Genomic DNA, 12,712 nt, shown 5'->3' with positions numbered 1-12,712 from the left:
AAAAATATGGAACGCTTCACGAATTTGTGTGTCATCCTTGCGCAGGGGCCATGCTAATCTTCTCTGTATTGTTCCAATTTTAGTATATGTGCTGCCGAAGCGAGCACCAGAACTATCCTCTTAAAGAAGAGAAGGCTCTAGTGAGGACTCAACAATTGAGCACAGAGAACAGTTTATCAGAGTGCCCGTATTTCTGGGCCCCACTGCAGGCCCGCTGAGCCTCAGCCTCTGGAACCTGCATTTTAACTAGCTTCTCCGCTGTCTCTTAATGTACATTTTGTTTGCAAACCAGTGCCTTAATGTAGGGGTAAGCGTAAAATCTGTGAAGTCCTAATTCCATAACCTTCCCTTTTCTCCATTATTCGTTCCTGTTCTCCCAACTCATCTTAACAAGTTTTATGGAGCTTTTAAGTTAGTGAATGCCTTTCAAAATAGTAAGAATGAGAGTTCAAAATGGTACAAATTTTTCCATTGCCTGTCTTGGTTCATATTATAAACAAGCGAAAAAATACGTGTCACATATACTCTGCCCATGGTAATTAGAAAACTGATTAAGCAGTGTGAGGACCTAATTCTCTTAAATTTCTGTACACTTCTTCATCTTCACTTATCTAAGGGGTAGTGCTTATCTTTTCTTGGGTGGAATATGCTCCTTGGATTCCAGAATCTCGGCAAAACCTGTAAAATGAGCTTTGGATCCAGGAACCTCTACCTTTAGTGACAACTGGCCTACAAACACGTGCATGCTTCAGTGACTGCCAGCTGCTGTGAGCCTAGATTCCCTAAACCCAGGACTAGCGTTGTTCTTGGTCACTTAAGAGATGTGACTTTTCACGAAAGAGGCGTTCAATCAATACAAATGTTCCTTATGTCCTTGTAATTACCTCTGTCTGCAGAGTAATTACTAGGCATGAGGGGCCTTTACAACACAGGCATCCCAGGCAACACAGGGATCCACATTCCCAGCCTTTTAACCTCTCTCCATACCCAGCTGCTTCCATTAACCTCTCTGGGATCCAGATATTTATAACACTTCAGATTAGGGGTTCTCTGCCACGCCTTTTTCTTGTACCAATGTTTTTCTGACGCGAACAAACATATTCACATGCTGGCTTGCGGCAGTGAGTATAGTGAATGTTTTTTTGGTTAAGAAAAAGTCTCCCTACTGTATAGCACAGGGAACTATGTTCAATATCTTGTAGTAACTTATAATGGAAAAGAATCTGAAAAAGAATATATATGTATGTATAACTGAATCACTTTGCTGTACACCTGTAACACAACATTGTAAGTCAACTATACTTCAATAAAAAAAATTTTCAAGTCTCCCATTTCATAAAACTGAAAACATTAAATGACCATTAAGTCCTTTGTATCAGCTCAGCCTTATAGAATACACTGAAAAGTTCAAAGCTATGAGTGATAATATCATTTTGAGGCTAAGACCTTTCATGTTCCATTTACCCAAGTGGGAAAAATATGGCCAGCTGGACAGTAGTGTATTACAAAGTGATTTTGTTTTGCCTGCTGATTTCATAGGTTAATACTGGTGTTTTAATTATTTGGAATGCTGACATGGTGGGCTACTTACAGCAATAGGGAGAGGGCAGGGCATGCCGTTGCAGGCAGAATCCCACCAGTATGTCCTAGAATCCTTTTGGGACTTCACTCCCAGCAGAGGAAACCCCTTCTATTGGATAACTAAAACTTCCTTTCCTATGATTTACACACAGCCCAGCAAAGAGTCTCATCTATTCAGTAGCCTCACAGAGGTTACATGAGTTGTTTCCAGTTACAAGATGACTTAAGTAGTGAAACAGAGACTGCAGTTTAGCTGCCTACTTCTGCTCTGGTGCTCTTTGGACAGCAGTCTTCAGCTCTAAGGAGATAACATTTATGATCCTTCAAAGGCAGACGAGGAACAAGTCATTCACTTTCACTAACACCCTTTTGAGATGCAGGGAGATGACTGAATTTATGTGAAAGTCTTGTGATTTTGCATATTTTGCTACGACACCTCTGTCTTTCCCAGTTGTTAGAAATGGATATTATTGTACTGATTATTTTGCTTGCAATTGATTTGCATACTGTTATTGCATATTGTTAAATGGTTTGCTGATTAATGACTAATGTTGATTTGGACTAAATGTAATAGAATAAGCAAATTCATTTGTAAATTTAGATATATAATTTAGTTGCTAAATGGTATCATAGAGCTGTTGGAGATTATTTTAGATGAATTCCTTGCAGGGAAACCCTGCCCACATTTTCTTCCCGTATCCTATATCAATGTTTTAAGCTCCCCACTCCTTTTTAAAAGGATTCATTTCCAAGTCTGGATTTTAAGCAAACACTTCTCAAAGGCAAATATTTCTCCAAAGCCCAGGGTTAATATAAATTACTTTAAATTCAGAACGTGGTAGATATCTCCTAAACAATTTCTTTTCTGAAGGGTCTGAAAAAATTTGAATATATTTTCATGACCTTGAATCAGTGTGTTGTACAGCATTATCAACAAATTATAGCAATATAAATTTTTATTAATAAAAGTAATAATTATATGAATAAGTATCAGATACTTATATCAATACAGGATTATTGAGTTATAGAATTTCTTAGCTGTTAGGAAACACTTGCTGATGAAGCCTCTGGGGTCCAGAGAGCTTTAGTAATTAATACACATACATGCACAAGCTAGTTCGTTGTTGAGTCAGTTATGTGAAGGTTTAATATATTCTGCACTTCAGTATTATACATATGCTTATACTTCGGTATATTTGGTATTTTTAATCATCCCCTAATATATAAAAAAAATTTCAACCTGACTTTTCATTTCTGCATTCATCTTCTAAACATATATGCTGCCATTGATCATATTTTATTTCTGCTACTTCATAGGCACCATAAATATTTTCAGTTTGGAAATCAGTTTAAATGGTAAAGAGAAACTAAAGAAGAATTTATACCATAGTTTAACGTATTTTTGCTCTTTGTTAAAACTACATTTTAATATGCTCTGATAAAATTGTATCTCTCTACTAAGGTATTAAATTTGGTAACTGAAAATGGTTCTCCAAAGAAATGTAACTCACATTAATTTTCCATGTGCTCTTTTTTACTTATAGTTTTACAGTCCACACGTTTTAAGTCTAACAGAAAAAACAATCATGAAGTTGTGAGACAGTTCCAAGTCTGCATCTACATCCTCAGGTTGGTGCCCTTGGGTAAATATCATTTTTGTGCTTCTGTTTCATCTTCTTTAAAATGAGTAGTTGAAAGCTTCAAAGACTCTTTCAAAGATTCCATGAGCTTAAAAGGAGATTTGATTGAAAGAAATGTGTGGCCATCATTACCTGGCTGCTCAGTATTTTCATGGACACATACTTGTTACTTACATATGAAGTTTCCTTAAGGAAATTAACTTTGTAGGTGTGATATATGGACATTGAGAGAAATGGGATAAATAAGAAAAAGAAGGGGAAACAAGTTAGTGACAAAGGAGCCATGGTAGGCAGTTAAAATGATTCCTCTTTTACCTCTTTATATCTACAGTCTAGTTATTCCTATTTGAAAACCTACTGGCACCAGGTATTATCAACAAGGATGAGTAATATGTAATTTTTATCTTTACTGGGTTACATTTGGCCCACAGACAGTTGACAGCTGTCAGTCAGGTGGCTGGTCAATGAGGAGATACATATAAAGCTGCCAAAATATTTTTGTTTCTTTAAATACTTACAAGTAAACCATTTTAGCTGGAAACTTCTTTGTCCTGAAATTAAATAGATTGATATTCAGAATAAAATTTATTGAAGTTAGTTGCGGGGAGAACCAAGATTTTCCCTATGAATATACAAGGTAAACAAAATGGTTTTCAAATGTCTTTCTGAAAGGGGAGAATAATTAATTTGTCTCCACTATAAGCTGTCCTTAAGATATGAAGATGTATTGCAAATAATGCTTAAGGTGCATGTGTTTTACAATTAAACTTTTAGTCATTGCAACTTTAAGCCAAGTTTCTAACTAAGGCTTATTAAAAGAAACCATTCCCATACATTGCGGTCGTTGGCATAGGTATTTTACTGACCTGAAAGTTGAAAGTTTATCAGAAAGGACAAACATGTAGTCGCATGTCAAACTAGGAGTTAAAGCTTTTTCTCATAAGTAAAAGAAAATATCATAGAATTTTAGATTAAGCCAACAATTTAGGGCAGGGTTAAAATTATAAATTTTAGTTATTTAGAAAAATTTGGGCTATACCTAACTGTTTCTAATAGGTTCAGTCACACTTAAATAATTCACAAGAGTCATAAAAAATAATTTGGAAGAAGCTTTTGTGTTATTTATACTTAGTGTTAATGACAAACAGTATTTATAATTATAGCCAATTGTATTGCACACAAAAACTTAAATGTAATTTCGAAGTTGACTTAAAAGTGTATGTTCAGTTTTGCAGTACTTAGTCATCTTTAAAATCGAGTACTTTGATTCTTTCAGAATATAGTATTTAACAGACCAGGTAAGTAAAAAAAATTATGAAGTGCATGGAATACATATTCATTCTTTAAGAGACTAATGAAGTTATCTAAAAATTTCAGTGGCCATGGTTACTCAGGTGCCAGAATCAATATGATGAAGATGACAAAATATCACATAAAAATAGCAGTTTGAAACTACAATAAGTATACTCCTTTTTAAAAAATAAAATATGCTTTAATCTTCTGAACCATATTCTACATGTCATAATTTTAATGAAAATCAGATTTGAGTTTTGAGGTTTCAAAATATGGCTTCATTAAAATGTAGATAAGATTGTGTTTTAAAAATATTAGATTTTTTTGGTGGGGTGGATAATTTCTGGTAACTTTTTAAACCACAAATATTTCATAATTTTAAACAGCAATTAGGTTAGTCTGAAAGAGTATGATACATATAAATTTGTGACATATCTGTGTCATCATTGATGCGAAAATTGTTTTAGATAACAGTGGTCATTAAAAAAAATCAGATCTTATTATTTTCCCACTATGCGACAATGTGTTAAGCATGTAGATTGAAAATTATTTATGGGATTGTCTGAATAAAACAATTGCCTCATAGTGTTAATTTATATTGGTAGGAACGTTTCTCTTCTTAAGCACCAGTTTTGCCCCCCACAGCCAAGAAAATTGATTTTATGCATAATAATTTATAGCATTCTTGATCGATGTATGCTGCGCATCCTTTACATTCATTAGTCCATGTTACTTGTGAATATGGATTTTGGTTATTAAAATGGTTTCATATGTTTACTATGTATAGTCCCTAGCTTTAAGCTCCCTACTTGCTTAAATGTTTTCAATTTGCTATAATACAACAATTTGTAGAGAAATGCTGTGAAGCATAGTTAAAAGAATGAGTCCTTGAAATAGAATCACTTTTTAAAAATATGTCCTAACATGTGGTCTCATTTTTCCATATTTTGCATTAATTGAAATCCTATTCTGAAAAAAGTAATTTTGCCTAAACTTTTGAATTCACAAAATAAAAATACCACTTATATAAATGTTCTAATTTTGGAAATCAATGACGTAAAAACATGCTTTAGTAGTGTTTATTGTTTATTCTGAAAATTTTTCTCTGAAGAAACTCTTTGTAACAAGAAAACGTTGCCACTTCTAATTATTAAATATTCTGTGCAATACATGTTTTAAAATTGTATTAAAAATAAAATTAATTTCATATTCTCTCTAATCATATTCCTGTCACATGTATGCATAAAAAATTCTAGCCCATGAAACTTTTGAAAAGAGCATGTACCATTTCACATTTTTACTTGGAGAAATATTGAAAAATAACATTTTATTTAGATTATGACAGAATTAGATAAAAAGGAGATGAAATGATATTTGTATATTTATTTGAATAGTCTAGTATCATATATATAATTAATTCTTTATCTTTCAGATACTGAAGATAGTAATGAAAGAGACCAACATTTAAAATATGAAGCATTTTCTTTTAAAAAAACTTTTTTTTTTCACTCTAAAAAGTTGTCAAATGGTAACAGCCCTACTTTCTACACCAGGAAAACCCACTGTTGAGTTAGTTGGCTCTGATTCCAATGGTCTCATCAGCTTTCTGAATGTAGGTACCTCAGCAGTGCCTCTTCCAAGATAACAAAATCAACTTTTAGAGATTAAAAAGTATATTTTGGCAATTGAAACTCACCAGCGCCTTTCTGCTTCTCCAGGAAGTTGTACCCGTCAGCACCTGCTGAGGGCTTTGTTGTCCAAACTCTGACAGGTAAAAAAATTCCTGTAGAATAAAGCCAGACCAGCTGGCTTTGAAGAGAAACCCCCAGTTTGGGCTTCCTTTGCCTCCTCTCCTTTTCTATGAAGACCCAGGCTTTCCCCCCTTGATCGTCAAGCCGTAAGATGCGTGATCCCTGTGCACAAGTGTCTGGCAGGCCAAGGTGCACCTGTTCCTGTCACTCTGGAGTAAATTTAGCTGCAAAGGTATCACTGACAACCAGACCTTTGTCAGTGCTGGCAAAAGAACACAGACTTGCTTTCCTCTCCTCCCCCCTTACTAGCCCCTTCGCTGCTAGTTCAAATGGAAAATATCAAATTGGAAGTCTATCCAAAAATCATTCCTGAAAAATGAGATTGCTTTCATATGGTAAAAAGTAAGTTTCTTATTTCACACAGACTTTAAAATTACATTTCCAAGAATGATCTTGGAAGAAGACGAATTTTTGTTCAGTTAATTGTGGCTGGAAACTTTTTAATGGAAACATAACACACATTTACTTCATTTCAGGTTATTAAATTGTGTTAAGCATTAAAGTTAGTTGCCATTCTTTGCTGTAGCTCATTTGTTCTTTTTGATCCAAAGATATATTAGAAGGTTAAAACTCATCACATAGGGGGGATTAATCATGCTACCAAAATTAGAAAGCATGTAGTTCTGAGAGACTGAATGTCAAAATTGTATGCTCATAGCACTTAAACGATTGGGAATCTGGGATCCCACTACGACATTTAAAATGGCAGCTAATGTCTGTGGCAACCTGGGTGTTTAGGAGCGGGCTAAAGCTAGAGTTCTCTTACTCTGTGATTACGGTAAGGACATTTATCATTTATGTGAATTTTTTAGATTAATTTCCTTATTGATGCTTTGAGAGCAATTCCTCTTGAAGGAAAAGAGAGAGTCAGGCAGTGTTCATTGATACATCTGACATAAATATAGTAGTCAAGATATATAAAGCAGCCCAAGGAGTAATGTGCTTAGCCATGGCATTCAGAGCTTTTGCTTTATTAATTATGGTTTCTTAAGTGGTGTTTAAAAGAGTTGTGCAAAGTACCTGTTGTACCATATTTTTATTGCCATTTACCAGGGTTGGGTGTGATGAGAAGAAGAAATCTGGGTCAAAATCAAAAGTGCTTTGTAAAATAAACAAAGTTCTTATTTACTTACTATGTATAAACAGCCACTCACCAAGCCTCATTTCTCCACAGGGCACCACTTTCAGATAAAAACATAGACCTGAATGGCATCATCCAGTATCCAAGGAAACCATGTAAGTACCTCTCTCACTGTGTACTTCTCTTATTCAGGGTTTAAAAGCTAGCTGAGTACTGAATAAGTGAGTGTTTTTATTTAATAATTATATGGGAGGTACTTTTTAGGAGCTTGCTAAAAAGAAACAGGTTCTTGATTGTTACATGCATCATAACAAAACCCTTATGTTTTCCTCATATTTGAGAAAATTATGTGTTTAGTCCCAACTTCTCCATCAATTCTCATTCTTAGGTACAAAACAGCTACTCAGAGTCTTAATGAATTAAGAGTTTCAAACTTTTCCAAGACCCATTAGTGTCTGAGAAACAATGTTTCAGAGGCCTTTTGCCAGGAGTAGTTTCCTAATTGTAATAAAACCTTTTAAATTTCAAAAGTTAAGAAAAATGACTTGGAAAATAATATTTTGTTGGTAAACATTTATAGCAATTTGTTTGGTTTTAGACTTACTTGGGGAATGAGCAAGTAAGCAAAGAGATGAGGTTAAGTATTTAAATGACCCAAAGAATCTTGAAAGCAAGTGTAATTTCCAAAATGCAAAAATCTGTTAGCAGAACGGTTTGGGAGGTTGGCATATTATTTTCATTCATTCATTCTTTTTTTTTGTCCCCAAGCTAAGGTACATTTCTGTAGCTAATATCAAGGCTCTAATTAATTTTCAGGAACTATGGAATCTACTATGGAAATTTAGTTTCAAAACAATATGCTATTCTGGAGAAAGATCCATTTCTAAAATAATTGGTTTGTTCTTTCAAGTATTTCTTTTTTTTTTTTTTTTTTCGGTACACGGGCCTCTTACTGTTGTGGTCTCTCCCGTTGCGGAGCACAGGCTCTGGACGTGCAGGCTCAGCGGCCATGGCTCATGGGCCCAGCCGCTCCACGGCATGTGGGCTCTTCCCGGACCGGGGCACGAACCCGTGTCCCCTGCATCGGCAGGTGGACTCTCAACCACTGCGCCACCAGGGAAGCCCTCGAGTATTTCTTTACCTGGACTTTATTATGTTTTTCATATTTGACCTTTCTACTTTTAAAATCAAATTATTTTCAATGCTAAATGATTATTCATTATAGTTTACTTTTTAATGAAATACTTAAAAGTATACTCATGTAATTATAGATCTTTTTTACCATTTGCGTCAGCTATGTGGTTTAACTAGTCTTTTAAACACAGACATATTACTTTTCATCAAGGTTTTCAGGAGTTACATTTAAATGCAGCTGGTTTAGCCCTGTGGTTTGGGAGTTTTTCATATTATTTGTATTTACTTTTGTTACTGTTGTATTTCTGACTTTGCTCTGCAGCCTGGTTCCTTGCTAAGCATGAATGACAGAGATGATCTCACTCATAGTTTCTCTGCTAAATTAGACATACCCTTCACCTGGTCGGAGGACCTGGCTAGGCTGTGAGAGTTTTTTTTTTAATGCTAGTTACAAACTTCAAAAGTGTGGAGGTGGAGGCCTGAAGTACTGCCCTCTAAACTAGGAATTCCTTTCCACAAAATAAAGGTAATTGGTGGCAATTGCTGGGTAAACTCGGAAGCGGTGCATGGTTAGAATAGATCATTATAAAGAAAGAAAATGCAAATTGAAAGGGAAAACTAGCTAATGTTATAATTCCTTATCTTGAGGAAATGGAATTTTAAAAAATTCCATTCTCCCTATAGTGAGAGGAAAAAGAAAATCTACACTGCAGTGCTTGTGGCACAGTTTTAAATATTTACATTAGAATATAGATTTTCCAGAAAAATCATTTAAATCTGATAGGTTTAATTCAACATCCAAACCAAAGAGAAAATGACAATAGAAACAAATTGATATATGCACATCAGTTCATCAGCAGCAGCCTCTCTAACAAAGACCATCGTTATTCAATAGAACTTTCTGTGATGATGGACATGTTCCCTATCTGCACCGTCCAGTATGGTAACCAGTGGCCACATGTGTCTGTTGGGCACTTGAAATTGGCTTGTGCAATGGAGAAACTGAATTTTAAATTTTATTTAAATTTAATTACTTTAAATTTACATAGGTCATATGTGACTAGTGGTTACTGTACTATATTTTGTTTTTATCAGAAATTAAAATGCCCTCTCACAAAGAATTTTTAATCCTTTGGTATTCTATCACACAATATCATTTTTTATATTTGCTTTAATATTTAAATTATCATTGTAATGAAATTTTTTATAACATTTCCCAAAGATAAGTGTTTTTAATACAGTTGATGGGAAGACATTATAATATTGTTTTATAAGCTCAGACTAGCAACTTTTAAAATGGCCACTGTAAGCAAGACTGTGTCTAAAAAGAAAAACACTTTAGTAAAAGTTCTAACTGTGGTGATAAATATTTTGAAAAGTTCACTTACAATTTCTGCAATACATCCTTGCAAATATTTCCCAGAATGTAACCAGCCTACACAAATGCTCACTGGCCTTGATCTCCCAAAGTTGATTCTGCTCCCAAAGCACACATCAGGGTTTAAATCTGTTCCCAGGGCCTTTTCAGACATTTAGTGAAAATGGACATTAGGATGCATGATGATATTTTAATAATAGTACTAGTACAGTAGTATTATAGACAGAATAATTAAAATACTGAGAATTTAAAAGTTACATTAAAAAAATCAGTAAATCAACTCACTTCTTGCATATATGTAGCATATTGGTTATTTGTAGGATATTGAACTATAGACCATGAGGAATTTTTTTAAATGGAAGATATAACACTCATCCTCTTAGGAGCTCCCTTTATTGGACTTGGGCATATCCTTTTGGAGGGTAGGATTCAGATAAGGTAAGAAGAGAGAGGAGATTTCTTTTGGCAGAACCTTGGACAAACTACTCAAAATATCCCTCCTACTGTCAAAAAAAAAATAGAAAACAGTTTTTAGATAAAACATACTTTCTAATGAATTATTTGACTTGAGAAAGAATTTTGGACATCTCCAAAGATTCCTTTCCCCTCATCTCAAAACCCAGAAACTAAAAAGTGTGAGCAGTAAGTGGAGTTGTTAAGCAAACGGTAGACATGGGAATGGCCAAACTGAATGGAATGAGCTGTGTTGCAAGGATGCTGTTGGAAGGACAGCAGTCAACATGCTCTATTAGACTTCTCACACACCTCGCCTTATTAAAAGAACAGGAAGAAGTAACAACCACATTTATAGACCCAGTTTTTTGGTCTCCTTTGATATCTTTTGGTGTCTTAGATTAGGTAGTCAACCACTTGTATACTGTCAGGTTTTCAGAGAGAAGGTCTATCCTTGCTTAAAAGACAGTGTTCTGTGTGGAGAACACATGGTCCTCCGGTAAGGAAATCCGGCAAATCACAGTCTTAAGTGTCCTTGTAAAATATCGTCTCTGATCTTGCTGTGTCTGAGAAATTGTTTTCATTCAGACTGTGACCGCTGAGTCCTTAACTACCACCTCAATTATGTATTTATTTGTGTGTTTTTAAGTTTATTCATCTAAATTTGTTATGTGAAAATTCCAAACATATTTAAAAGTAGAGAGAACGGTATAAACTTGCATACGGTTACACCTACTTCAACAGCTATTGTCTTGTAGGCAACTTTGTTTCATCATATCCCCTTACCACCTCTCACCTCATCCCAAATTATTTTGAAGCCAGTCCCAGACATGACATCACTTCATCCTTTAATATTTCAGTAGGTATCTTTAAAAGATTATGACTTTTTTTTTAAATTGAGAAAATGAGCCACATCTAAAAAATAAACCACACTGAAAAAGTCAGTATTTCTTATTGTTGTCAAATAGGTACAATCAATATTCAAAGTTTTCCAATTGCCTCAAAATTTTTTGTAATTACTTTTTACTGTTTGAAAAAGAATACGTGTAAGATCCACACTTTGCAATTGGTTGATATTTCTCTTCTCTTTTAATCTATGGGTTTCCCCCTCAGTGTATTTATTTTTCCTTATTTGTTGAGAAAACTGGATTGTGCTTGTAGAGCTTTCCACAGTTTGTATTTGCTGATGCATTCCTGTGGAGTTGTTTAATAAGGTCCTCTGTACCATGTCTATCCTATTAGTTGGTAATTAAGACTAGGAACCTGACCAGATTCATTTGGAGAAGGCTGGGCAAAAGTACTGGTTCTGTCTCTATTTGAGATGTTAGCAGGTATTGATCATTGCTTAGATCCATTTATTCCTTAGGGTTAGGAATACCCAGCCTCGTGTAGTTTCCTCACACATTTGCCCAGATCAATACTCTGCTAAACTCCCGCGTGGGACTCTTTGCAGATCATAGGAGAGCTTTCTCTGTGCAGCAGCTCTCTGCCATGGGCTCTGACCTGTGAACTGCAGCCACCCTGTTCTGCCATGCCTTCACTTCTGTTTCCTCAGCTCGGGGAGTTTGTGTCCCTTGAGTTACCCTCCCTGTGCCACTGCCAAGAAACCCTCAAGACAGTAAGCAGGACATTCGTAAGATTCACCTCCTTGGCTCTTCATCTCTCAGGGATAACTGTTCTTTGTTGCCTGATGTCCTGTGTCTTAAAAATCATTGTTTCATATAGTTTGTCAGAGTTTGGTGGTGGTTGTTGTTTTAAGAAGGAGGGTACATCCAGCCCCTCTTAATTCATCTTGGCTGGATAGGAAGTCTCTCCAATTGTTTCTTAAAAAGTTTAACCATAGCTTATTAATTCAAACACTATCTTCACATGGAGCTCAGTACTTGAAACAAAGTGAAAAACGTTGGAATTGAAGTGTGTGTGTGTGTGTGTGTGTGTGTGTGTGTACTTTGGAACACTGCTAAAGTCTTTAAACTGTCTGTGCAACTTCCAGGACCTCTTCCTGATATTTTTCCTCCCAACTAATTACGTTTTTTCCACAAGATGAGCTCTGTTTTATTTCCTGCCATTTAGAGGCAATGTTGTGGTTCTTTCATTGATTCCTTCAGCAAGTATTTTGAGTACCTACTGTGTGTTCTATAAAGTGTTGGAGATACAGTGATGAATATGACACAACCTATCCCCTTCAAAATCTTGCCATTTATTTTCGCACTGAAACTTGTACGTGAATGTTCATAACAACTGTATTAGTTAATAGCCCCAAACTGGAAATACCTAAATGAGCATAATGGATGAATGGTTAAACAGACAGTGATATATCCATAGTATGTAATACTACTTA

General features: G+C 35.1%; 1 non-coding gene across 1 annotated transcript; it reads right to left on the bottom strand.

Moving 5' to 3' along the window:
- Window positions 1-107, bottom strand: LOC116752448. The gene has a single exon (XR_004349514.1). It is a non-coding gene; the product is annotated as a U6 spliceosomal RNA (small nuclear RNA).
- Between the last annotated feature and the right edge of the window lie 12,605 nt (window positions 108-12,712).

Source organism: Phocoena sinus, chromosome 3 (assembly GCF_008692025.1).
Source record: "Phocoena sinus isolate mPhoSin1 chromosome 3, mPhoSin1.pri, whole genome shotgun sequence".
Taxonomy (NCBI): domain Eukaryota; kingdom Metazoa; phylum Chordata; class Mammalia; order Artiodactyla; family Phocoenidae; genus Phocoena; species Phocoena sinus.
This window is presented reverse-complemented; position numbering and strand designations above follow the sequence as displayed.